Source organism: Bufo bufo, chromosome 6 (genome assembly GCF_905171765.1).
Source record: "Bufo bufo chromosome 6, aBufBuf1.1, whole genome shotgun sequence".
Taxonomy (NCBI): domain Eukaryota; kingdom Metazoa; phylum Chordata; class Amphibia; order Anura; family Bufonidae; genus Bufo; species Bufo bufo.
In genome coordinates, this window is record NC_053394.1 from 369,039,423 (window position 1) to 369,067,160 (window position 27,738).

General features: G+C 47.9%; 1 non-coding gene across 1 annotated transcript; it reads right to left on the reverse strand.

Annotated features, from left to right (window-relative positions):
- Positions 1-13,486: 13,486 nt before the first annotated feature.
- TRNAL-AAG lies at positions 13,487-13,568 on the reverse strand. Its single transcript has one exon. It is a non-coding gene; the product is annotated as a tRNA-Leu (tRNA).
- Between the last annotated feature and the right edge of the window lie 14,170 nt (positions 13,569-27,738).

Consider the following 27,738-nt stretch of genomic DNA (forward strand, 5'->3'; position numbering starts at 1 on the left):
TCTGTTGCATAATACTGCAAAACATGGATGCAAAAGGTTGACACTAGATGTGGAAGCCTTCATTATTAAGGTTTAAAATGAGTTCTCCTGCAGTGCTAAGCATGTCAAAGAACTAAAATCATGCTTTGAATTTCTTGATATACGCCATGTACCAACACGATGGCTATCGTTATTCACGGCTTTGGATCGGTTGTTGAAGAATTGGCCAGCTGTGAAGATGTACTTTATTAAAAAGGGAGAACAGACTGTCCACTTCTCATTTGGAATTTTATCAATTCTCAGGAACATGGTCTTAATCCAGAATCGGAACTCATAATCCATGAATGTTTCCTTTATTTTGTTCACAATTTTATGAATGTATTTCAACCTGCCATTTTAAAACTGGAGAGTGATACTATGCAGTCGACTGAAATCTTTCATATTCTTGATGACGTTCTTAACAATCTCAAGTCGCGGATAGCAGAGAATTTTTTTGGGCTTCAGATTAAACCAGGCACTGAAGAATCTTCCACCAAGTTCACAGGAGGCATTAAAAAAAAATGCTTTGGAAGTTTACAACTCAAGTATACTATATCTGGAGAAGCGATTTAATTTTGGATCAGATTCCTATTTTATAAAAATCGCCATTATTAGTCTAAAACCTAAAGAGACTTTTACATTCAACAGTGTATGTGAAATTCAGAAGATGTTTAACATAGATGTTGATGAACTCTTCAGTGAGTTCACCATTCTTAAAAAAATTCTGCACTCATTGGATCCTGATGAAGAACATTCTGTTGACCAAAGATGGGTAAAATTCTTTGAGAAATACTCTGCACCCAATCTTCAAAAAATAGTGGAATGCGTTTTGGCGATTCCGGTAAGCAATGCATTTGTAGAGAGTGTCTTCAGTGTTATGCAAAACCTTTGGAGTGATGAACGAAACCGGATGTCCTCTGATTTGGTCAAAGCAGAAATCTGCATAAAATTCAACTTTGACATGTCTTGCATGGAAATGTATGACTTTGTTGTGAATAACCAACAACTTCTGAAAGCTGCAAAGTCCAATTCAAAGTAATATGGAAGAAGAAATAAAGTGTAAGTTTTTTATTTTAATTATATTTTGATGTGTAGAGTAAATGTGATATATAGCCAAGTATACATGTGGGGTTTAATAGTAGCTTTTTTTTCCCCCACAAAAGCAGCTTTGAATTTTTTTAAACCTTGTGCATTTACAGTAACATTCATCTTTTTTTTTCAAATATATTTTATTTTACTAGAGCATATGTATAATTTCGTCATATCCTTTTTTTGGGGGATAATAAGACATTTATTTATATTTCATTTCAATTTGCTTAGGTATCCAGGAGTGGAAACACTAAAACTGAGGACGACCAGGACTTCTCTTGCTGCATTAATCTGTTATATTTCTATTGTTTAAATTGTTTAATGGGCACTTTATTTTTTACTTAAACTAAAAAATTTTTAAGGTAATGTGTTATGTGGTTAATATTTTTAAAACCAAGGTTTTATTTATCAAGCTGGGATGGGTTGTCATTTGTTATTTTAATACCCTATTTAAAAAGCACTTTATTTGGAATTTGTTATTAGTATTTATTGTAGTATTTTTGTAATGAGGATTGTTATATACCAGGTACACTTTGTTTCTTAAAATTTTAAAAACTTTTAAAACTATTTAAAACTTTTAAACTATTTTATTTTAGTATGTAACCTGTGTTACTCTTTTATTTAAAATGTATAATTTATTGTTGCATTTCAAGGTTCAGAAATAAAACAAATCTGTTACTAATTTGTTTGATTGCCTGTTTCTATTTTATAAAACTCTAAAAGATACAGTTGTATGTAACCAAATTCTTGCCTTATAAGGAGAAAAAGTTTACTTTTTACTCATTACATACAATATATTTCCTTTTGTATAGGTAATAACATTTCCTATTTAAAGAGTCCGTCAAAGCACAAATATTGTATTTTTTAAGTACAAAATTTGGTAAGTTGGGATTAACTCCATATGTATTGTGATACCTTGTGATTACCTACAATATTATTTCATTACAAAATATGTGCATAGTGTATACTTACCAAAAAATATACATGCACTATGATACTGGCTCATGGGGGGGAAAGGAGAGAGGCACTTGATACTGGCACTTTTTTTGGGGGGGGGGGGAGATTGCACTATGATACTGGGACATGGGGGGAGAGAGGCACTTGATACTGGCACTTTTGGGGGGATAGCACTATGATACTGGGACATGGGGGGGAGGAGAGAGGCACTTGATACTGGCACATGGGGGGGTTTGGCACTTGATACTGGCACATGGGGGGTTGGCACTATGATACTGGCACATGGCAGGTGGGGAGGAGAAAGGCACTTGATACTGGCACTTTTGGGGGGGGGGGAGCGAGATGGCACTACGATACTGGGACATGGGGGGAGGAGAGAGGCACTTGATACTGGCACATGGGGGGGGTTGGCACTATGATACTGGCACATGGGGGTGGGAAGGAGAGAGGCACTTGATATTGGCACATTGGGGGGGAATGGCACTATGATACTGGCACATTGGGGGGAGAGATGGCACTATGATACTGGCACTTTGGGGAAGGCGAGATGGCACTATGATACTGGGACATAGGGGGGGAGGAAAGAGGCACTTGATACTGGCACATAATGGGGTGGCATCTATGGGGACACTTACTGGCACATTATTGGGGGTCCCTTTTTACTGGCACATTATAAGGCCCTTAATCAGACCCAGTGTCACCCAGAGCCAGTCCCCTGCCCCCCTTAATCATACCCTGTCACCTTTGCCCAGTCCCCTGCCCCCCTTAATCATACCCAGTGTCACCCAGAGCCAGTCCCCTGCCCCTTAATCATACCCAGTGTCACCCTTATCCAGTCCCCTGCCCCCTTAATCATACCCAGTGTCTGTCACCCTTATTTTAAGGGGGGCTGGGTCTAATTGAGGGGGCAGGGGACTGGGTAAGGGTGACACTAGGTATGATTAAGAAGGGCAGGGGACTGGGTAAAGGTGACAGGGTATGATTAAGGGGGGCAGGGGACTGGCTCTGGGTGACACTGGGTATGATTAAGGGGGGCAGGGGACAGGCTTTGGGTGACACTGGGTATGATTAAGGGGGGCAGGTGAGTGGGCAAAGGTGACAGGGTATAATTAAGGGGGGCAGGAGACTGGCTATGGATGACACTGGGTATGATTGTACTTGTTTGCACTTGCACTTAAATTATCTGTAATTAAAAAAAATGTTTGTTACAAAGATTGTTTTCCTCTTTGTGTATGTTTAGGTGAACCGGGGGGGGGCGCCACAAGATTAGCTCGCACAGGGCGCCTGAACACCTAAGGCCAGCCCTGATCACAGGAACATAGCTGCGGAAGCCTTGGATTATTCAGGAGTCAGAAGCTGCAACACACACCATCCGACTCCGATCCAATCCTTTAAAGGGAACCTGTCACCAGGATTTTGTGTATAGAGCCAAGGACATGGGTTGCTAGATGGCCGCTAGTAGGGATGAGCGAACCCGAACTGTATAGTTCGGGTTCGTACCGAATTTTGGGGTGTCCGTGACACGGACCCGAACCCGAACATTTTCGTAAAAGTCCGGGTTCGGGTTCGGTGTTCGTCGCTTTCTTGGCGCTTTTTGAAAGCCAATCAACAAGCGTCATACTACTTGCCCCAAGAGGCCATCACAGCCTTGCCTACTATTGGCATGGCTGTGATTGGCCAGTGCAGCATGTGACCCAGCCTCTATATAAGCTTGGGTCACGTAGCGCTGCACGTCACTCTGCTGATTCAAGCATAGGGAGAGGTTGCAGCTGCGACGTTAGGGCGAGATTAGGCAGATTAACTCCTCCAAAAGACTTCATTCTGTGATCGATCTGCAGCTGTGGATCATTGAAGTGCTAATATCGACTTGCTCACTTTTTTGAGGCTGCCCAGAGCGTTTTTAGATCACTTTTTTCTGGGGTGATCGGCGGCCATTTTGTGACTTGTGGTGCGCCAGCACAAGCTATCACCAAGTGTATTTAACCATTAATAGTGTGGTTATTTTGTGCTATATCCTACATCAGCTGCAGGCTGAGCCTGTGTCACTCAAGTGCATTTAACCATCAACAGTCTGGTTATTTTTTGGCCATATACTACATCAGCTGCAGGCTGAGCCTGTGTCACCGAAGTGCATTTAACCATCAACAGTCTGGTTATTTTTTGGCCATATACTACATCTGGTGCAGGCTGAGCCTGTGTCACCAAAGTGCATTTAACCATCAATAGTGTGGTTATTTTTTGGCCATATACTACATCAGGGGCAAGTTGAGCCTGTCACCCAGCGCCTAAAAAATAGACCTGACATTTCTATTCAACCAAATCTGTACTGTTTTAGCTGGTCAAGTTATTTGTAGTGACCGTAAAAGCACACTTTTTGTTCTGGGTTGAAAAACTATTCCCAAATTTGCCATTCTCAAAATAACTAGTTTCTGGTATATGAGGCCTACTTGAAATCTATCCCAAAAAGGATATCTTACATTGAAGGTGCTGATAGTGTCATTCAGAAAAACCTAAGACACACGCTACCGTGCAGATAGAAGTCTAATTCTGTGATTAAACCTATACCTGTCACACAGCGCAAAAAAAACCAGGCCTGACATTTCTATTCAACCAAATCTGTACTGTTTTAGCTGGTCAAGTTATTTGTAGTGACCGTAAAAGCACACTTTTTGTTAAGGGTTGAAAAACTATTCCCAAATTTGCCATTCTCAAAATAACTAGTTTCTGGTATATGAGGCCTACTTGATATCTATCCCAAAAAGGATATCTTACATTGAAGGTGCTGATAGTGTCATTCAGAAAAACCTAAGACACACGCTACCGTGCAGATAGAAGTCTAATTCTGTGATTAAACCTATAACTGTCAAACAGCGCAAAAAAAAACAGGCCTGACATTTCTATTCAACCAAATCTGTACTGTTTTAGCTGGTCAAGTTATTTGTAGTGACCGTAAAAGCACACTTTTTGTTCTGGGTTGAAAAACTATTCCCAAATTTGCCATTCTCAAAATAACTAGTTTCTGGTATATGAGGCCTACTTGAAATCTATCCCAAAAAGGATATCTTACATTGAAGGTGCTGATAGTGTCATTCAGAAAAACCTAAGACACACGCTACCGTGCAGATAGAAGTCTAATTCTGTGATTAAACCTATACCTGTCACACAGCGCAAAAAAAAACAGGCCTGACATTTCTATTCAACCAAATCTGTACTGTTTTAGCTGGTCAAGTTATTTGTAGTGACCGTAAAAGCACACTTTTTGTTAAGGGTTGAAAAACTATTCCCAAATTTGCCATTCTCAAAATAACTAGTTTCTGGTATATGAGGCCTACTTGATATCTATCCCAAAAAGGATATCTTACATTGAAGGTGCTGATAGTGTAATTCATAAAAACCTAAGACACACGCTACCGTGCAGATAGAAGTCTAATTCTGTGATTAAACCTATAACTGTCAAACAGCGCAAAAAAAAACAGGCCTGACATTTCTATTCAACCAAATCTGTACTGTTTTAGCTAGTCAAGTTATTTGTAGTGACCGTAAAAGCACACTTTTTGTTCTGGGTTAAAAAACTATTCCCAAATTTGCCATTCTCAAAATAACTAGTTTCTGGTATATGAGGCCTACTTGAAATCTATCCCAAAAAGGATATCTTACATTGACGGTGCTGATAGTGTCATTCATAAAAACCTAAGACACACGCTACCGTGCAGATAGAAGTCTAATTCTGTGATTAAACCTATACCTGTCACACAGCGCAAAAAAAACCAGGCCTGACATTTCTATTCAACCAAATCTGTACTGTTTTAGCTGGTCAAGTTATTTGTAGTGACCGTAAAAGCACACTTTTTGTTCTGGGTTGAAAAACTATTCCCAAATTTGCCATTCTCAAAATTGTGGTGAACGGGAACAATGAGGAAAACATCTAATAAGAGACACGTACGCGGACGTAGACATGGTCGTGGTGGTGTTAGTGGATCCTCTGGTGCTGGGAGAGGACGTGGCCGTTCTGCCACAGCCTCACGTCCTAGTGAACCAACTACCTCAGGTCCCAGTAGCCAGCAGAATTTACAGCGATATTTGGTGGGGCCCAATGCCGTTCTAAGGATGGTAAGGCCTGAGCAGGTACAGGCATTAGTCAATTGGGTGGCCGACAGTGGATCCAGCACGTTCACATTATCTCCCACCCAGTCTTCTGCAGAAAGGGCACAGATGGCGCATGAAAACCAAGCCCATCGGTCTGTCACATCACCCCCATGCATATCAGGGAAACTGTCTGAGCCTCAAGTTATGCAGCAGTCTCTTATGCTGTTTGAAGACTCTGCTGCCAGGGTTTCCCAAGGGCATCCACCTAGCCCTTCCCCAGGGGTGGAAGAGATAGAATGCACTAACGCACAACCACTTATTTTTCCTGATGATGAGGACATGGGAATACCACCTCAGCACGTCTCTGATGATGACGTAACACAGGTGCCAACTGCTGCGTCTTTCTGCAGTGTGCAGACTGAACAGGAGGTCAGGGATCAAGACTGGGTGGAAGACGATGCAGGGGACGATGAGGTCCTAGACCCCACATGGAATGAAGGTCGTGCCACTGACTTTCACAGTTCGGAGGAAGAGGCAGTGGTGAGACCGAGCCAACATCGTAGCAAAAGAGGGAGCAGTGGGCAAAATCAGAACACCCGCCGCCAAGAGACTCCGCCTGCTACTGACCGCCGCCATCTGGGACCGAGCACCCCAAAGGCAGCTTCAAGGAGTTCCCTGGCATGGCACTTCTTCAAACAATGTGCTGATGACAAGACCCGAGTGGTTTGCACGCTGTGCCATCAGAGCCTGAAGCGAGGCATTAACGTTCTGAACCTTAGCACAACCTGCATGACCAGGCACCTGCATGCAAAGCATGAACTGCAGTGGAGTAAACACCTTAAAAACAAGGAAGTCACTCAGGCTCCCCCTGCTACCTCTTCTGCTGCTGCCGCCTCGGCCTCTTCTGCTGCTGCCGCCGCCTCGGCCTCTTCTGCTGCTGCTGCCGCCGCCTCGGCCTCTTCCTCTGCCTCTGGAGGAACGTTGGCACCTGCCGCCCAGCAAACATGGGATGTACCACCAACACCACCACCTGCGTCACCAAGCATCTCAACCATGTCACACGGCAGCGTTCAGCTCTCCATCTCACAAACATTTGAGAGAAAGCGTAAATTCCCACCTAGCCCCCCTCGATCCCTGGCCCTGAATGCCAGCATTTTTAAACTACTGGCCTATGAAATGCTGTCATTTAGGCTGGTGGACACACACAGCTTTAAACAGCTCATGTCACTTGCTGTCCCACAGTATGTTGTTCCCAGCCGCCACTACTTCTCCAAGAGAGCCGTGCCTTCCCTGCACAAACAAGTGTCCGATAAAATCAAGTGTGCACTGCGCAACGCCATCTGTGGCAAGGTCCACCTAACCACAGATACGTGGACCAGTAGGCACGACCAGGGACGCTATATCTCCCTAACTGCACACTGGGTAAATGTAGTGGCGGCTGGACCCCAGGCGGAGAGCTGTTTGGCGCACGTCCTTCCGCCGCCAAGGATCGAAGAGCAACATTCTTTGCCTCCTGTCTCCTCCTCCTCCTACTCAGCTTCCTCCTCCTCTTCTTCCACCTGCTCATCCAGTCAGCCACACACCTTCACCACCAACTTCATCACAGCCCGGGGTAAATGTCAGCAGGCCATTCTGAAACTCATATGTTTGGGGGACAGGCCCCACACCGCACAGGAGTTGTGGCGGGGTATAGAACAACAGACCGACGAGTGGTTGCTGCCGGTGAGCCTCAAGCCCGGCCTGGTGGTGTGCGATAATGGGCGAAATCTCGTTGCAGCTCTGGGACTAGCCGGTTTGACGCACATCCCTTGCCTGGCGCATGTGCTGAATTTGGTGGTGCAGAAGTTCATTCGCAACTACCCCGACATGTCAGAGCTGCTGCATAAAGTGCGGGCCGTCTGTTCGCGCTTCCGGCGTTCACACCCTGCCGCTGCTCGCCTGTCTGCGCTACAGCGTAACTTCGGCCTTCCCGCTCACCGCCTCATATGCGACGTACCCACCAGGTGGAACTCCACCTTGCATATGCTGGACAGACTGTGCGAGCAGCAGCAGGCCAAAGTGGAGTTTCAGCTGCAGCACGCACGGGTCAGTCGCACTGCGGATCAGACACACTTCACCACCAATGACTGGGCCTCCATGCGAGACCTGTGTGCCCTGTTGCGTTGTTTCGAGTACTCCACCAACATGGCCAGTGGCGATGACGCCGTTATCAGCGTTACAATACCACTTCTATGTCTCCTTGAGAAAACACTTAGGGCGATGATGGAAGAGGAGGTGGCCCAGGAGGAAGAGGAGGAAGAGGGGTCATTTTTAGCACTTTCAGGCCAGTCTCTTCGAAGTGACTCAGAGGGAGGTTTTTGCAACACCAGAGGCCAGGTACAAATGTGGCCAGACAGGGCCCACTACTGGAGGACGAGGAGGACGAGGATGAGGAGGAGGTGGAGGAGGATGAGGATGAAGCATGTTCACAGCGGGGTGGCACCCAAAGCAGCTCGGGCCCATCACTGGTGCGTGGCTGGGGGGAAACACAGGACGATGACGATACGCCTCCCACAGAGGACAGCTTGTCCTTACCTCTGGGCAGCCTGGCACACATGAGCGACTACATGCTGCAGTGCCTGCGCAACGACAGCAGAGTTGCCCACATTTTAACGTGTGCGGACTACTGGGTTGCCACCCTGCTGGATCCCCGGTACAAAGACAATGTGCCCACCTTACTTCCTACACTGGAGCGTGATAGGAAGATGTGCGAGTACAAGCGCACGTTGGTAGACGCGCTACTGAGAGCATTCCCAAATGTCACAGGGGAACCAGTGGAAGCCCAAGGCAAAGGCAGAGGAGGAGCAAGAGGTCGCCAACGCAGCTGTGTCACGGCCAGCTCCTCTGAGGGCAGGGATAGCATGGCAGAGATGTGGAAAAGTTTTGTCAACACGCCACAGCTAACTGCACCACCACCTGATACGGAACGTGTTAGCAGGAGGCAACATTTCACTAACATGGTGGAACAGTACCTGTGCACACCCCTCCACGTACTGACTGATGGTTCGGCCCCATTCAACTTCTGGGTCTCCAAATTGTCCACGTGGCCAGAGCTATCCTTTTATGTCTTGGAGGTGCTGGCCTGCCCGGCGGCCAGCGTTTTGTCTTTTGTCTGAACGTGTATTCAGCACGGCAGGGGGCATCATTACAGACAAACGCAGCCGCCTGTCTACAGCCAATGTGGACAAGCTGACGTTCATAAAAATGAACCAGGCATGGATCCCACAGGACCTGTCCATCCCTTGTGCAGATTAGATATTAACTACCTCCCCTTAACAATATATTATTCTACTCCAGGGCACTTCCTCATTCAATACTATTTTTAATTTCATTTTACCATTATATTGCGGGGCAACCCAAAGTTGAATGAACCTCTCCTCTGTCTGGGTGCCTGGGCCTAAATGTGTGACAGTGGCCTGTTCCAGTGGTGGGTGACGTGAAGCCTGATTCTCTGCTATGACATGAAGACTTATTCTGTGCTGACATGAAGCCAGATTCTCTGTTACGCGACCTCTCTCCTCTGCCTGGGTGCCTGGGCCTAAATGTGTGACAGTGGCCTGTTCCAGTGGTGGGTGACGTGAAGCCTGATTCTCTGCTATGACATGAAGACTGATTCTGCGCTGACATAAGGCAAGATTCTCTGTTACGGGACCTCTCTCCTCTGCCTGGGTGCCTGGGCCTAAATGTGTGACAGTGGCCTGTTCCAGTGGTGGGTGACGTGAAGCCTGATTCTCTGCTATGACATGAAGACTGATTCTGCGCTGACATAAGGCCAGATTCTCTGTTACGGGACCTCTCTCCTCTGCCTGGGTGCCTGGGCCTAAATATGTGACAGTGGCCTGTTCCAGTGGTGGGTGACGTGAAGCCTGATTCTCTGCTATGACATGAAGACAGATTCTGTGCTGACATAAGGCCAGATTCTCTGTTACGGGACCTCTCTCCTCTGCCTGGGTGCCTGGGCCTAAATGTGTGACAGTGGCCTGTTCCAGTGGTGGGTGACGTGAAGCCTGATTCTCTGCTATGACATGAAGACTGATTCTGCGCTGACATAAGGCCAGATTCTCTGTTACGGGACCTCTCTCCTCTGCCTGGGTGCCTGGGCCTAAATGTGTGACAGTGGCCTGTTCTTGTTGTGGGTGACGTGAAGCCTGATTCTCTGCTATGACATGAAGTCAGATTCTGTGCTGACATAAGGCCAGATTCTCTGTTACGGGACCTCTCTCCTCTGCCTGGGTGCCTGGGCCTAAATGTGTGACAGTGGCCTGTTCCAGTGGTGGGTGACGTGAAGCCTGATTCTCTGCTATGACATGAAGACAGATTCTGTGCTGACATAAGGCCAGATTCTCTGTTACGGGACCTCTCTCCTCTGCCTGGGTGCCTGGGCCTAAATGTGTGACAGTGGCCTGTTCCAGTGGTGGGTGACGTGAAGCCTGATTCTCTGCTATGACATGAAGACTGATTCTGCGCTGACATAAGGCCAGATTCTCTGTTACGGGACCTCTCTCCTCTGCCTGGGTGCCTGGGCCTAAATGTGTGACAGTGGCCTGTTCTAGTTGTGGGTGACGTGAAGCCTGATTCTCTGCTATGACATGAAGTCAGATTCTGTGCTGACATAAGGCCAGATTCTCTGTTACGGGACCTCTCTCCTCTGCCTGGGTGCCTGGGCCTAAATGTGTGACAGTGGCCTGTTCCAGTGGTGGGTGACGTGAAGCCTGATTCTCTGCTATGACATGAAGACTGATTCTGCACTGACATAAGGCCAGATTCTCTGTTACGGGACCTCTCTCCTCTGCCTGGGTGCCTGGGCCTAAATGTGTGACAGTGGCCTGTTCCAGTGGTGGGTGACGTGAAGCCTGATTCTCTGCTATGACATGAAGACTGATTCTGCGCTGACATAAGGCCAGATTCTCTGTTACGGGACCTCTCTCCTCTGCCTGGGTGCCTGGGCCTAAATGTGTGACAGTGGCCTGTTCCAGTGGTGGGTGACGTGAACCCTGATTCTCTGCTATGACATGAAGACAGATTCTGTGCTGACATAAGGCCAGATTCTCTGTTACGGGACCTCTCTCCTCTGTCTGGGTGCCGGGGCCTAAATATGTGACAGTGGCCTGTTCCAGTGGTGGGTGACGTGAAGCCTGATTCTCTGCTATGACATGAAGACTGATTCTGTGCTGACATAAGGCCAGATTCTCTGTTACGAGACCTCTCTCCTATGTCTGGGTGCCGGGGCCTAAATATGTGACAGTGGCCTGTTCCAGTGGTGGGTGACATGAAGCCAGATTCTCTGCTATGGCATGAAGAGACTGATTCTCTGCTGACATGAAGCCAGATTCTTTGCTATGGCATGAAGAGACTGATTCTCTGCTGACGTGAAGCCAGATTCTCTGCTATGGGACCTCTGTCCAATTGATATTGGGTCATTTTTTATTTTTTTATTTTAATTCATTTCCCTATCCACATTTGTTTGCTGGGGATTTACCTACATGTTGCTGTCTTTTGCAGCCCTCTAGCTCTTTCCTGGGCTGTTTTACAGCCTTTTTAGTGCCCAAAAGTTCGGGTCCCCATTGACTTCAATGGGGTTCGGGTTCGGGACGAAGTTCGGTTCGGGTTCGGATCCCGAACCCGAACATTTCCGGGAAGTTCGGCCGAACTTCTCGAACCCGAACATCCAGGTGTTCGCTCAACTCTAGCCGCTAGCACATCCGCAATACCCAGTTCCCATAGCTCTGTGTGCTTTCATTGTGTAAAAGAAAAACTATTTGATACATATGCAAATTAACCTGAGATGAGTCCTGTATGTGAGAGGAGTCAGGGACAGGACTCATCTCAGGTTAATTTGCATAAGTATCAAATCGTTTTTTTGTACACAATAAAAGCACACAGAGCTATGGGGACTGGGTATTGCGGATGTGCTAGTGGCCATCTAACAACCCATGTCCTCAGCTCTATACACAAAATCCTGGTGACAGGTTCCCTTTAAGCTCCCAGTTGTTGTGGTCACATTTGACCACAGCATCTGAAGGGTAAAATGTGTGCGATCAACGTTTAAAACAGCAGGCTCCGGGGGCTATGGGGCCCGTTGCGCTTAAATAGTCGACAACCTATGTAAAGCATAGTAAAATCGGGAGGGGGTTAACCATGTTGGCATGGTTCATTCTCTCACCCTACAGATTGTGCTTGGTATGGCAGCCCAGGGACATTCCCTTGAATAGGACTGAGCTGTCATACACCATGTGACCGATGTATGTGACGTCACTCACCTACGGAGCAGGAACAGTGGAGCACCATGGCCTAATTAAACTGGTGATTAGAGGTAATGCCATGGTCCAGACCTCCACCGATCAGATAATCGTGACATATCCAGGATTATACACTGCTACAAAAAAAAGTTAAGCATCCCGGTAAAACCCCCAAGTCACTTAAACTTCAAGAATATCAATCTGTCCAGTTAGGAAGCATAGGTCATTAGGGATCCATTTCACCTGCTTTAGTGCAAATGAAAGTGACAACAGGTGCGCACTGGAGAGGCAACAGCAAGACAAGTTCCGAAAAGGGAATGTTTTTTTGCTGGTGTTGGCCACAGACAATTACTCTCTCCCTGACTGCTGTTAGGTACCGGGATGAAATCCTCAGATCCACTGTCAGACCTTACATTGGTGCAGCGGGTCCTGGGTGCCAGCTGCTGCAGGACAATGCCCAGCCGCATGGGGCCAAAGTGTGTAGGCAGTTCCTGGATGGTGAAGGCATTGATAACAGCGACGGGCCCTCACGTTTCCCTGAATCCAGTTGAGACGCTCTGGAACATTCTGTCTCAACGCAGCCAAAGTAGCGCCACAGAACTTCCAGGAGTCAACTCATACCTTAATTCAGGTCTGGGAGGAGATCCCCCAGGACAACATCAGCTGTCTCATCAGAAGCATGCTTAGACATTGTTGGGAGTGCATACAGACACTTAGGGCCCATAGACACTACTGAGTCACATTATGAGTTGCTGTGATGAAATTCACGCAATTTGGAACCGCCTGTGATTTGAATTTTTTTACTTTGATTTTTGGGGTGATTTGGAACCCAGCCTTCCATGGGTTGATGAGTTTGCTTTCCACTGACCATCAGTACGTGACTTTGTTCTCAACCAATTACACAATTTATACCAGTAAAGACTTTCAACTTGAAGCTTTTATTCATGGAGATCCCATGTGTGATTTAAGCGTTCCCTTAATTTAGTTTTTTGTTTTTTGCGGTGGATAAGCAAAACCCGTAAACTACCTCCGAGAAGATATTCAAAAGAACACAAGGATGGCAGCAGTGGGATTCGAACACACGCCCCTGAAGAGACTGGAGCCTTAATCCAGTGCCTTAGACCGCTCGGCCATGCTACCACAATTCAACCATGTTGAGGACCCCATTTGAAAAGAAGCACAATCTATTCCGCAGTTGAAATGAATGTTTAACTTTAGAGTTGAGCGAACACCTGGATGTTCGGGTTCGAGAAGTTCGGCCGAACTTTCCGGAAATGTTCGGGTTCGGGATCCGAACCCGACCCGAACTTCGTCCCGAACCCGAACCCCATTGAAGTCAATGGGGACCCGAACTTTTCGTCACTAAAAAGGCTGTAAAACAGCCCAGGAAAGGGCTAGAGGGCTGCAAAAGGCAGCACAATGTAGTTAAATCCCCTGCAAACAAATGTGGATAGGGAAATGAATTAAAATAAAAATAAAATAAATAAAAATTAAACAATATCAATTGGAGAGAGGTCCCATAGCAGAGAATCAGGCTTCATGTCAGCAGAGAATCAGGCTTTACGTCACCCAAAACTGGAACAGTCCATTGTCAGATATTTAGGCCCCGGAACCCAGGCAGAGGAGAGAGGTCCCATAACATAGAATCTGGCTTCATGTCAGCAGAGAATCAGTCTTCATGTCATAGCAGAGAATCATGCTTCATGTCATAGCAGAGAATCAGGCTTCACGTCACCCACCACTGGAACAGTCCATTGTCAGATATTTAGGCCCAGGCACCCAGGCAGAGGAGAGAGGTCCCATAGCAGAGAATCTGGCTTCATGTCAGCAGAGAATCAGTCTTCATGTCATAGCAGAGAATTTCATGATTTTCCTATTCCATGACGTAAAGTCATGATTTTATTAAAGACACGGAGGCGAGTATTGCATTAACTCTCTTTACTGTTACCATAGCAGCAAAGAATGAACAGTCAATCACAAAAAGAAAACCATAGTAACCAAACTCCTCCCACCATCCCAGTATATAATGGCTCAGCCCCTGGGATCATCCTCTTTCTTTGTACAGCTGCTCCGAACTGTAAACTTTGCGAAACTGGCCATCTCAGACCGAAACTCTTGACCACGCAGACAGGATAACACCTTCAACAGAAAGGAAAACGAACCTTGACGGCGTAGCAACACGGGACCTGTTCTTGGAACCAACTCTGGAAATTAATCGTCGTCTCAACCTGTGGAATTGAAACACACAGCAACGGTAGAATCAAAAGGTAAAGGAATGCACCAAACAGAATTAACTATAACTCACTTAAATAACTGAGATGAAAGAAAGACGAGGATACATAATACAATCCGAACATCCTACAAACTAGGTTAGGGAGGGTAGGGTGGGCAATACTCGCCTCCGTGTCTTTAATAAAATCATGACTTTACGTCATGGAATAGGAAAATCATGAAATTTTATGACAAGACACGGAGGCTCCTATTGCAAGTTTAAAGCTGAGAAACAACAGAAGTGAATGCATGTGACATGGGACGGAAATAAAATTCCCGAAATGTGGATACCCTGGACCAATCTGCTAAGCGCATTACATCTTCCAAACGGGCTCCAGAAACCGACATGGACGTAGCGGAAGCACTACGAACCGAATGGGCGGTAAAGGTATTAGTATCAACGCCTGCCAGACCCAGAATCTCTTTGACCCAGCGTGATAAGGTGACACTGGAGATGGGGGCATAAGGTCTCCGAAAAGATATAAATAACTGCGGAAATTCTGGAGAACGCAGAGCCAAAGTGCGAGACTCGTATTCCCGTAAGCAAGCAACTGGGCAAAGTTGCGGGAGCTGACGGAAGGAAGGATAGGATACCAAACGTATACCTGTTTTAGTACGTCTGGAGATGTTAAATTGGACACCTTCCGGAATAAATGACCGCGCATCGTAGTCTAGGGCGCGCACATCCGAAACCCTCTTACAAGAAATTAGACATAGCAAAGTTGCTAATTTCACTGATAATTGGCGTAGGGATAGCTGAGCATTAGGAGACCAAGAGGATAAGAAATTTAACACCAATTCTACATCCCAAGTTGTAGAAAAACGAGGTCTGGGAGGACGAGATAGGCGAGAGCCTTTGAGCAAGCGACACACCAAAGGATGTTGGCCCACTGGGAAACCCTCCACACCCTCGTGTCTAGAGGAAATTGCTGACCTATAAAGGTTAATTGTGCGATAGGCCTTACCTGAATCATAAAGAGAAGACAAAAAAGATAAGACAGAAGCTACAGGGGCACGAAAGGGATCCAGAGAGTGTCCTCCGCACCAACGAGCCCAAGCGTCCCAGGCGGAACGATAAGCCCGTCTGGTTCCGGGGGCCCATGCGCTCTCCAGTAGGAAAATAGTCGTGTTTGAAACTCCAGACAGTGAGCTGGGACACCCGAGATCCTGCAAGCTAGCAGACGGAGGAGACCTGCTTGAGGAAGGGGATGGGCTTCCCCCGACGGACTCCGTAAGAGGGAGATTTGGTCCGGAAGGAGAAGTGGGAAATCCACCAATAGTTCCAGAACCAGCGGGAACCACGACTGCGACCTCCAGAGGGGTAGGACCAGAATGAGTTCCGCTGCTTGGTATTGAACCTGCAGGAGAACTCGCGGGATCAGAGTAAATGGGGGAAAAGCGTACATTAACGCTCCTCCCCAGTGTTGCAGGAACGCGTCCACAGCTTCCTCCAGAGGATCTGGACGCCAGCTGAAGAATCTGGGAAGCTGGGTGTTCAAATGGTTCGCGAATAAATCCACAGAGGGGGAACCCCACCGAGATGACAAAGCTAGGAATATCCCCTCGTCTAACTTCCAATCGCTGGAATCCGAAATGTATCGTGAATTCCAGTCCGCTAACACATTGTGAAGACCCGGGAGGTGTTCTGCAATCACCACGATACCCCTGTCGAGACAGAATTCCCAAAAGTCTTTCGCCAGGTAGGTCAGGACTGAAGAGTGTGTGCCTCCCATACCGTTGACGTAACGGACCGCGGAGACATTGTCCATCTGTAGTCTGATACAGGTTGTGACCGTATCGTTGGCGAAACTGCGAATCGCTAAAGACCCTGCTAGCAGTTCCAGACCATTGATATGGAGACGAGCCTCCTCGGGGGACCAGGGGCCTCCTGTGGATACCCCATTGCAGTGCGCTCCCCATCCGTGCAAGCTGGCGTCCGACTCTATAACTAGATCTGGAAGAGGGCCGAATAGGGCTTTGCCATTCCAGACCGATAGGTTCTGGATCCACCATTGAATCTCATCCTTCGTCTCCCTGTCCAGAATGATCATGTCGGAATAGGCAGCTCCTGCCTGGAGGTGGGCAATCTTGAGCCGTTGTAGGGCTCTGTAATGCAAGGGGGCCGGAAAAATGGCTTGTATGGACGATGCCAGAAGTCCTATTAGTCGTGCCAAGTGTCAAAGAGACAATTGCGGTCGAAGCAGAGCATGGCGCAGCTCCTTGCGAATCGACCGGACCTTGGATATGGGAAGATGAAGGATCAGGGAAGAGGAGTCTATCCTGAACCCCAGAAATTCTATCGAAGTATCTGGTGTGAGGCACGATTTCTCCTGATTTATGATAAAACCCAGCCCCGAGAGAAGGTTGATGGACATGGAAAGATGTCTGAGGAGAAGGGACGGGGTCTGTGCCATGATAAGAATATCGTCTAGATATATTATCATGCGTACACCCCTGCTGCGGAGCCAAGCAACAACCGGTTTCATTACCTTGGTGAAACACCAAGGGGCGGAGGACAGGCCGAAAGGTAGGCAGGTGAACCGCCAGATCTGATCTCTCCAAAGGAAACGGAGGAGATCCCTGGATGCCGGGGCCACTGGGACTGTGAGATACGCATCTTTTAGGTCTAGTTTGACCATCCAGTCGCCGGCCAGGAGCATGTCCCTTAAAAGATGGATGCCCTCCATCTTGAAGTGACGATACTGAACTAACGCGTTGAGGGGTTTCAAATTGATGACTGGGCGCATCTGACCTCCTTTTTTGTGCACTAGAAACATATTACTGATCACACCAGTGGTGTGGTCCGTGACACGTTCTATTGCCTGTTTGTGGAATAACTCCATAAGTTCCCTGTGAAGGTGTAATTGGAGAGCACCTGATAGGTGAATAGGGTGGGGAGGAGGTAAGAGGTTTGGAGGGGCTACTAAATATATAGTGAAACCTCTGACGGTGTTAAGAACCCACCGGTCTGAGGTAATCGCTGACCAAGCATGGAAAAAGAGACGGAGTCTTCCTCCGACACAATCTGTTGAAGAAGACAACTTGAGAGAGGGATGGAGACTTACCGACTGGGCGGCGGAAGGAGGGTGCTCCTCGATAACCTCTGGAACGTCCTGGTGTACCCCGGGAGGGGAAAAAGGAGGGTTGGTGTCTGGGGTCCTGAAGGGATGATCTGTAATTAAAGGAGCCTCTCCCCGTGCCGCGGGGGTGGAAGTTAGAGCGGCCGGACAGTCGGCCCCTAGAGCTGCCGGCCCTGTTGGAAAAACGGTTATTGAATACTCTTTTCATTGAGGACTGGGCTTTGTCAAGAGCCGTGAAAGCCCCGACGTATCTGCCCAATTCTTTTATAAATAAATCTCCGAATAGGAGACCCTGTGCCTCTTTGCCCGCCTCAGACAGGGCAAGGTTGGAGAGTTTTGGCTCCACCTTAATCAAAATGGCCTTCCGCCTCTCTATGGCCAACGAGGTGTTTACGTTACCCGTAATACAAATGGCCCTTTGAATCCATCCCCCCAGTTCAATGGGGTCCACGGATGTACCTTCTGCTTTGGCGGACTCCGCCATGTCAAATATCCTGGCAAGTGGACCTGTAATATCCAGGAGTTTATCCTGTACTGCTCTTAGGGCCGAATCTAACCCTTTTTTGGGGTTAAACCCCGTCTTCGACAGGAATTGGACCATCTTAGGGTCAACTGTCGGCATCTCACACACTTTGTGAGGAATGAGAGGACGTGGGCACTCTGCTCGCAATTTATTGCGTGACTCTTTGCTTAATGGAGTGCGGATCTTAGATTCCAGGTATTGCGCTACATGAGTAGCCGGGAGCCATTCCGCAGAGCGGGGGTGATGGAGCTCATCAGGGTTAAATAATGGATCGCCCAGGGGATCAACCAAAAGATTGTCCCGAGTGGGGTGCCCTTTTGGCATAGCCGTCGTTGCCGTAGTGGGGGTTGGGTTAGGCAACAGGTCAAGAGGATCAAGAGTCACATCCTCAAGTTCCTCATTAGAGTCATAATTGGACTCGTTCTGAGCCTCCTCTATGGATTCTTTATCAGAATCAGACACAGGCTTAGGTAAGGTCCTGGCTGTCTTCCAAGCGCGAGTGCGTTCTGCCTGTCGCGAGCAGGCTCTTTTACGCGGGACAACCGCGTGATCATATGATGGCTCACCATCAGTCATAGAGGTTCTGGAGGCTGAGTTAGTATCAACTCCTGTATTTTGAGCAGATTGAGAGCATAAGGCCTGGGAAATAGACTGTGACAGGGCAGAGGACATAGATCCCATGGCTGCCCTGATCGCATTAGAAATAGATTGTTGTAAAACGGCATTCTGCCTATCCTGTGAGGAAGTTTCTATGCGGTTATCTACAGCAGGAGGATTTGTGGGGACAGAGGGGTCACTCTGTCTAGAGGTGGATCTAGCACTGCGGCGGGACATAGTGGATAAAGTGGCAGGAGTAATTCACCCCAGACCACCAAAAGCTGCAGCAGAAAAACGACCTAAGAAGAAAGAAAGAAAAAGGCAATGAGGGCCTGAGGATATAAATAAGCGCATGTATAGGCGCATCTGGAAGAACTTACCGGAAAAGAACGGCGACCGGAGACTTCAGAAGGATGCCGTGCAGTGCTGGGGAGAAGGAGACGAGATGTCGCGAGATCTCGGTGAGAAACGGCGGCAAAAGACCACGAAATCCCGCGGTATCGCGGGGAAAGAATGAGGGAGTACCAAGATGGCGGCCGAAGTCTCGCGGTAGCGGGAGTCCGGCCGGCAGAGAACAGAGAGCAGGGGGAGACGAAAAAAGGGGGCCTAAGGGGAACCGGAGCGTCCGGTGAGTGGAAACAAACGGCGAAAAGGTGTGGGGGGCTACCCCAGGTATGCTGGCTGATAAAGGGATTAAAGTAGGTTAAAAACACTGAAAGACAAAATAAGACCGAAATTAACCCATGGGGAGATGGGATAACGGAACGCTAATAATCGGAATTAACCCTGCGGACAAAAAGGCAAAAATCACTATGCAAAAAAAACACATATGATAGTAAGGATACTCATCTGCCATGGCAGCAGCAAAGAAAGAGGATGATCCCAGGGGCTGAGCCATTATATATTGGGATGGTGGGAGGAGTTTGGTTACTATGGTTTTCTTCTTGTGATTGACTGTTCATTCTTTGCTGCTATGGTAACAGTAAAGAGAGTTAATGCAATAGGAGCCTCCGTGTCTTGTCATAAAATAAGGCTTCACGTCACCCACCACTGGAACAGTGCATTGTCAGATATTTAGGCCCAGGCACCCAGGCAGAGGAGAGAGGTCCCATAGCAGAGATTCAGGCTTCATGTCAGCAGAGAATCAGTCTTCACGTCATAGCAGAGAATCATGCTTCACGTCACCCAACATTGGAACAGTCCATTATCATATAATTTAGGCCCCGGCACCCAGACAGAGGAGAGAGGTCCCATAACATAGAATCTGGCTTCATGTCAGCAGAGAATCAGTCTTCATGTCATAGCAGAGAATCAGGCTTCATGTCACCCACCACTGGAACAGGCCACTGTCAGATATTTTTAGGCCCTGGCACCCAGACAGCGGAGAGAGGTCCCATAACATAGAATCTGGCTTCATGTCATAGCAGAGAATCATCCTACACGTCACCCAACATTGGAACAGTCCATTGTCATATAATTTAGGCCCCGGCACCCAGACAGAGGAGAGAGGTCCCATAACATAGAATCTGGCTTCATGTCAGCGACTCAGCAGAGAATCAGTCTTCATGTCATAACAGAGAATCAGGCTTCATGTCACCCACCACTGGAACAGGCCACTGTCAGATATTTTTAGGCCCCGGCACCCAGACAGAGGAGAGAGGTCCCATAACATAGAATCTGGCTTCATGTCAGCAGAGAATCAGTCTTCATGTCATAGCAGAGAATCAGGCTTCATGTCACCCACCACTGGAACAGGCCACTGTCAGATATTTTTAGGCCCTGGCACCCAGACAGAGGAGAAAGGTCCCATAACATAGAATATGGCTTCATGTCAGCAGAGTATCAGTCTTCATGTCATAGCAGAGAATCAGGCTTCATGTCACCCACCACTGGAACAGGCCACTGTCAGATATTTTTAGGCCCTGGCACCCAGACAGAGGAGAGAGGTCCCATAACATAGAATCTGGCTTCATGTCAGCAGAGAATCAGTCTTTATGTCATAGCAGAGAATCAGGCTTCATGTCACCCACCATTGGAAAAGTCCATTGTCATATATTTAGGCCCCGGCACCCAGACAGAGGAGAGAGGTCCCATAGCAGAGAATCTGGCTTCATGTCAGCAGAGAATCAGTCTTCATGTCATAGCAGAGAATCATGCTTCACTTCACCCACCACTGGAACAGTCCATTGTCACATATTTAGGCCCAGGTACCCAGGCAGAGGAGAGAGGTCCCATAGCAGAGAATCTGGCTTCATGTCAGCAGAGAATCAGTCTTCATGTCATAGCAGAGAATCATGCTTCACGTCACCCAACATTGGAACAGTCCATTGTCATATAATTTAGGCCCCGGCACCCAGACAGAGGAGAGAGGTCCCATAACATAGCATCTGGCTTCATGTCAGCAGAGAATCAGACTTCATGTCATAGCAGAGAATCATGCTTCTTGTCACCCACCACTGGAACAGTCCATTGTCAGATATTTAGGCCCAGGCACCCAGGCAGAGGAGAGAGGTCCCATAGCAGAGAATTAGGCTTCACGTCACCCACCACTGGAACAGTCCATTGTCAGATATTTAGGCCCAGGCACCCAGGCAGAGGAGAGAGGTCCCATAGCAGAGAATCTGGCTTCATGTCAGCAGAGAATCAGTCTTCATGTCATAGCAGAGAATCAGGCTTCACGTCACCCACCACTGGAACAGTGCATTGTCAGATATTTAGGCCCAGGCACCCAGGCAGAGGAGAGAGGTCCCATAGCAGAGATTCAGGCTTCATGTCAGCAGAGAATCAGTCTTCATGTCATAGCAGAGAATCAGGCTTCATGTCACCCACCACTGGAACAGGCCACTGTCAGATATTTTGAGGCCCTGGCACCCAGACAGAGGAGAGAGGTCCCATAACATAGAATCTGGCTTCATGTCATAGCTGAGAATCATCCTACACGTCACCCAACTTTGGAACAGTCCATTGTCATATAATTTAGGCCCCGGCACCCAGACAGAGGAGAGAGGTCCCATAACAGAGATTCAGGCTTCATGTCAGCGACTCAGCAGAGAATCAGTCTTTATGTCATAGCAGAGAATCAGGCTTCATGTCACCCACCACTGGAAAAGTCCATTGTCATATATTTAGGCCCCGGCACCCAGACAGAGGAGAGAGGTCCCATAGCAGAGAATCTGGCTTCATGTCAGCAGAGAATCAGTCTTCATGTCATAGCAGAGAATCATGCTTCACTTCACCCACCACTGGAACAGTCCATTGTCACATATTTAGGCCCAGGTACCCAGGCAGAGGAGAGAGGTCCCATAGCAGAGAATCTGGCTTCATGTCAGCAGAGAATCAGTCTTCATGTCATAGCAGAGAATCATGCTTCACGTCACCCAACATTGGAACAGTCCATTGTCATATAATTTAGGCCCCGGCACCCAGACAGAGGAGAGAGGTCCCATAACATAGCATCTGGCTTCATGTCAGCAGAGAATCAGTCTTCATGTCATAGCAGAGAATCATGCTTCTTGTCACCCACCACTGGAACAGTCCATTGTCAGATATTTAGGCCCAGGCACCCAGGCAGAGGAGAGAGGTCCCATAGCAGAGAATTAGGCTTCACGTCACCCACCACTGGAACAGTCCATTGTCAGATATTTAGGCCCAGGCACCCAGGCAGAGGAGAGAGGTCCCATAGCAGAGAATCTGGCTTCATGTCAGCAGAGAATCAGTCTTCATGTCATAGCAGAGAATCAGGCTTCATGTCACCCACCACTGGAACAGGCCACTGTCAGATATTTTTAGGCCCTGGCACCCAGACAGAGGAGAGAGGTCCCATAACATAGAATCTGGCTTCATGTCATAGCAGAGAATCATGCTACACGTCAACCAACATTGGAACAGTCCATTGTCATATAATTTAGGCCCCGGCACCCAGACAGAGGAGAGAGGTCCCATAACATAGAATCTGGCTTCATGTCAGCGACTCAGCAGAGAATCAGTCTTCATGTCATAACAGAGAATCAGGCTTCATGTCACCCACCACTGGAACAGGCCACTGTCAGATATTTTTAGGCCCCGGCACCCAGACAGAGGAGAGAGGTCCCATAACATAGAATCTGGCTTCATGTCAGCAGAGAATCAATCTTCATGTCATAGCAGAGAATCATAATTTACGTCACCCAACATTGGAACAGTCCATTGTCATATAATTTAGGCCCCGGCACCCAGACAGAGGAGAGAGGTCCCATAACAGAGATTCAGGCTTCATGTCAGCGACTCAGCAGAAAATCAGTCTTCATGTCATAGCAGAGAATCAGGCTTTATGTCACCCACCACTGGAACAGTCCATTGTCAGATATTTAGGCCCAGGCACCCAGGCAGAGGAGCGAGGTCCCATAGCAGAGAATCAGGCTTTACGTCACCCACCACTGGAACAGTCTATTGTCAGATATTTAGGCCCAGGCACCCAGGCAGAGGAGAGAGGTCCCATAGCAGAGAATCTGGCTTCATGTTAGCAGAGAATCAGTCTTCATGTCATAGCAGAGAATCAGGCTTCATGTCACCCACCACTGGAACAGGCCACTGTCAGATATTTTTAGGCCCTGGCACCCAGACAGCGGAGAGAGGTCCCATAACATAGAATCTGGCTTCATGTCATAGCAGAGAATCATCCTACACGTCACCCAACATTGGAACAGTCCATTGTCATATAATTTAGGCCCCGGCACCCAGACAGAGGAGAGAGGTCCCATAACATAGAATCTGGCTTCATGTCAGCGACTCAGCAGAGAATCAGTCTTCATGTCATAACAGAGAATCAGGCTTCATGTCACCCACCACTGGAACAGGCCACTGTCAGATATTTTTAGGCCCCGGCACCCAGACAGAGGAGAGAGGTCCCATAACATAGAATCTGGCTTCATGTCAGCAGAGAATCAGTCTTCATGTCATAGCAGAGAATCAGGCTTCATGTCACCCACCACTGGAACAGGCCACTGTCAGATATTTTTAGGCCCTGGCACCCAGACAGAGGAGAAAGGTCCCATAACATAGAATATGGCTTCATGTCAGCAGAGAATCAGTCTTCATGTCATAGCAGAGAATCAGGCTTCATGTCACCCACCACTGGAACAGGCCACTGTCAGATATTTTTAGGCCCTGGCACCCAGACAGAGGAGAGAGGTCCCATAACATAGAATCTGGCTTCATGTCAGCAGAGAATCAGTCTTTATGTCATAGCAGAGAATCAGGCTTCATGTCACCCACCATTGGAAAAGTCCATTGTCATATATTTAGGCCCCGGCACCCAGACAGAGGAGAGAGGTCCCATAGCAGAGAATCTGGCTTCATGTCAGCAGAGAATCAGTCTTCATGTCATAGCAGAGAATCATGCTTCACTTCACCCACCACTGGAACAGTCCATTGTCACATATTTAGGCCCAGGTACCCAGGCAGAGGAGAGAGGTCCCATAGCAGAGAATCTGGCTTCATGTCAGCAGAGAATCAGTCTTTATGTCATAGCAGAGAATCATGCTTCACGTCACCCAACATTGGAACAGTCCATTGTCATATAATTTAGGCCCCGGCACCCAGACAGAGGAGAGAGGTCCCATAACATAGCATCTGGCTTCATGTCAGCAGAGAATCAGTCTTCATGTCATAGCAGAGAATCATGCTTCTTGTCACCCACCACTGGAACAGTCCATTGTCAGATATTTAGGCCCAGGCACCCAGGCAGAGGAGAGAGGTCCCATAGCAGAGAATTAGGCTTCACGTCACCCACCACTGGAACAGTCCATTGTCAGATATTTAGGCCCAGGCACCCAGGCAGAGGAGAGAGGTCCCATAGCAGAGAATCTGGCTTCATGTCAGCAGAGAATCAGTCTTCATGTCATAGCAGAGAATCAGGCTTCACGTCACCCACCACTGGAACAGTGCATTGTCAGATATTTAGGCCCAGGCACCCAGGCAGAGGAGAGAGGTCCCATAGCAGAGATTCAGGCTTCATGTCAGCAGAGAATCAGTCTTCATGTCATAGCAGAGAATCAGGCTTCATGTCACCCACCACTGGAACAGGCCACTGTCAGATATTTTGAGGCCCTGGCACCCAGACAGAGGAGAGAGGTCCCATAACATAGAATCTGGCTTCATGTCATAGCTGAGAATCATCCTACACGTCACCCAACTTTGGAACAGTCCATTGTCATATAATTTAGGCCCCGGCACCCAGACAGAGGAGAGAGGTCCCATAACAGAGATTCAGGCTTCATGTCAGCGACTCAGCAGAGAATCAGTCTTTATGTCATAGCAGAGAATCAGGCTTCATGTCACCCACCACTGGAAAAGTCCATTGTCATATATTTAGGCCCCGGCACCCAGACAGAGGAGAGAGGTCCCATAGCAGAGAATCTGGCTTCATGTCAGCAGAGAATCAGTCTTCATGTCATAGCAGAGAATCATGCTTCACTTCACCCACCACTGGAACAGTCCATTGTCACATATTTAGGCCCAGGTACCCAGGCAGAGGAGAGAGGTCCCATAGCAGAGAATCTGGCTTCATGTCAGCAGAGAATCAGTCTTCATGTCATAGTAGAGAATCATGCTTCACGTCACCCAACATTGGAACAGTCCATTGTCATATAATTTAGGCCCCGGCACCCAGACAGAGGAGAGAGGTCCCATAACATAGCATCTGGCTTCATGTCAGCAGAGAATCAGTCTTCATGTCATAGCAGAGAATCATGCTTCTTGTCACCCACCACTGGAACAGTCCATTGTCAGATATTTAGGCCCAGGCACCCAGGCAGAGGAGAGAGGTCCCATAGCAGAGAATTAGGCTTCACGTCACCCACCACTGGAACAGTCCATTGTCAGATATTTAGGCCCAGGCACCCAGGCAGAGGAGAGAGGTCCCATAGCAGAGAATCTGGCTTCATGTCAGCAGAGAATCAGTCTTCATGTCATAGCAGAGAATCAGGCTTCACGTCACCCACCACTGGAACAGTGCATTGTCAGATATTTAGGCCCAGGCACCCAGGCAGAGGAGAGAGGTCCCATAGCAGAGATTCAGGCTTCATGTCAGCAGAGAATCAGTCTTCATGTCATAGCAGAGAATCAGGCTTCATGTCACCCACCACTGGAACAGGCCACTGTCAGATATTTTTAGGCCCTGGCACCCAGACAGAGGAGAGAGGTCCCATAACATAGAATCTGGCTTCATGTCATAGCAGAGAATCATGCTACACGTCAACCAACATTGGAACAGTCCATTGTCATATAATTTAGGCCCCGGCACCCAGACAGAGGAGAGAGGTCCCATAACATAGAATCTGGCTTCATGTCAGCGACTCAGCAGAGAATCAGTCTTCATGTCATAACAGAGAATCAGGCTTCATGTCACCCACCACTGGAACAGGCCACTGTCAGATATTTTTAGGCCCCGGCACCCAGACAGAGGAGAGAGGTCCCATAACATAGAATCTGGCTTCATGTCAGCAGAGAATCAATCTTCATGTCATAGCAGAGAATCATAATTTACGTCACCCAACATTGGAACAGTCCATTGTCATATAATTTAGGCCCCGGCACCCAGACAGAGGAGAGAGGTCCCATAACAGAGATTCAGGCTTCATGTCAGCGACTCAGCAGAAAATCAGTCTTCATGTCATAGCAGAGAATCAGGCTTTATGTCACCCACCACTGGAACAGTCCATTGTCAGATATTTAGGCCCAGGCACCCAGGCAGAGGAGCGAGGTCCCATAGCAGAGAATCAGGCTTTACGTCACCCACCACTGGAACAGTCTATTGTCAGATATTTAGGCCCAGGCACCCAGGCAGAGGAGAGAGGTCCCATAGCAGAGAATCTGGCTTCATGTTAGCAGAGAATCAGTCTTCATGTCATAGCAGAGAATCATGCTTCACGTCACCCACCACTGGAACAGTCCATTGTCAGATATTTAGGCCCAGGCACCCAGGCAGAGGAGAGAGGTCCCATAGCAGAGAATCAGGCTTCACGTCACCCACCACTGGAACAGTCCATTGTCAGATATTTAGGCCCAGGCACCCAGGCAGAGGAGAGAGGTCCCATAGCAGAGAATCTGGCTTCATGTCAGCAGAGAATCAGTCTTCATGTCATAGCAGAGAATCATGCTTCACGTCACCCAACATTGGAACAGTCCATTGTCATATAATTTAGGCCCCGGCACCCAGACAGAGGAGAGAGGTCCCATAACTTAGAATCTGGCTTCATGTCATAGCAGAGAATCAGTCTTCATGTCATAGCAGAGAATCATGCTTCACGTCACCCACCACTGGAACAGTCCATTGTCAGATATTTAGGCCCAGGCACCCAGGCAGAGGAGAGAGGTCCCATAGCAGAGAATCAGGCTTCACGTCACCCACCACTGGAACAGTCCATTGTCAGATATTTAGGCCCAGGCACCCAGGCAGAGGAGAGAGGTCCCATAGCAGAGAATCTGGCTTCATGTCAGCAGAGAATCAGTCTTCATGTCATAGCAGAGAATCAGGCTTCATGTCACCCACCACTGGAACAGGCCACTGTCAGATATTTTTAGGCCCTGGCACCCAGACTGAGGAGAGGTTCATTCAACTTTGGGTTGCCCCGCAATATAATGGTAAAATGAAAATAAAAATAGGATTGAATGAGGAAGTGCCCTGGAGTACAATAATATATGGTTAAGGGGAGGTAGTTAATGTCTAATCTGCACAAGGGATGGACAGGTCCTGTGGGATCCATGCCTGGTTCATTTTTATGAACGTCAGCTTGTCCACATTGGCTGTAGACAGGCGGCTGCGTTTGTCTGTAATGACGCCCCCTGCCGTGCTGAATAC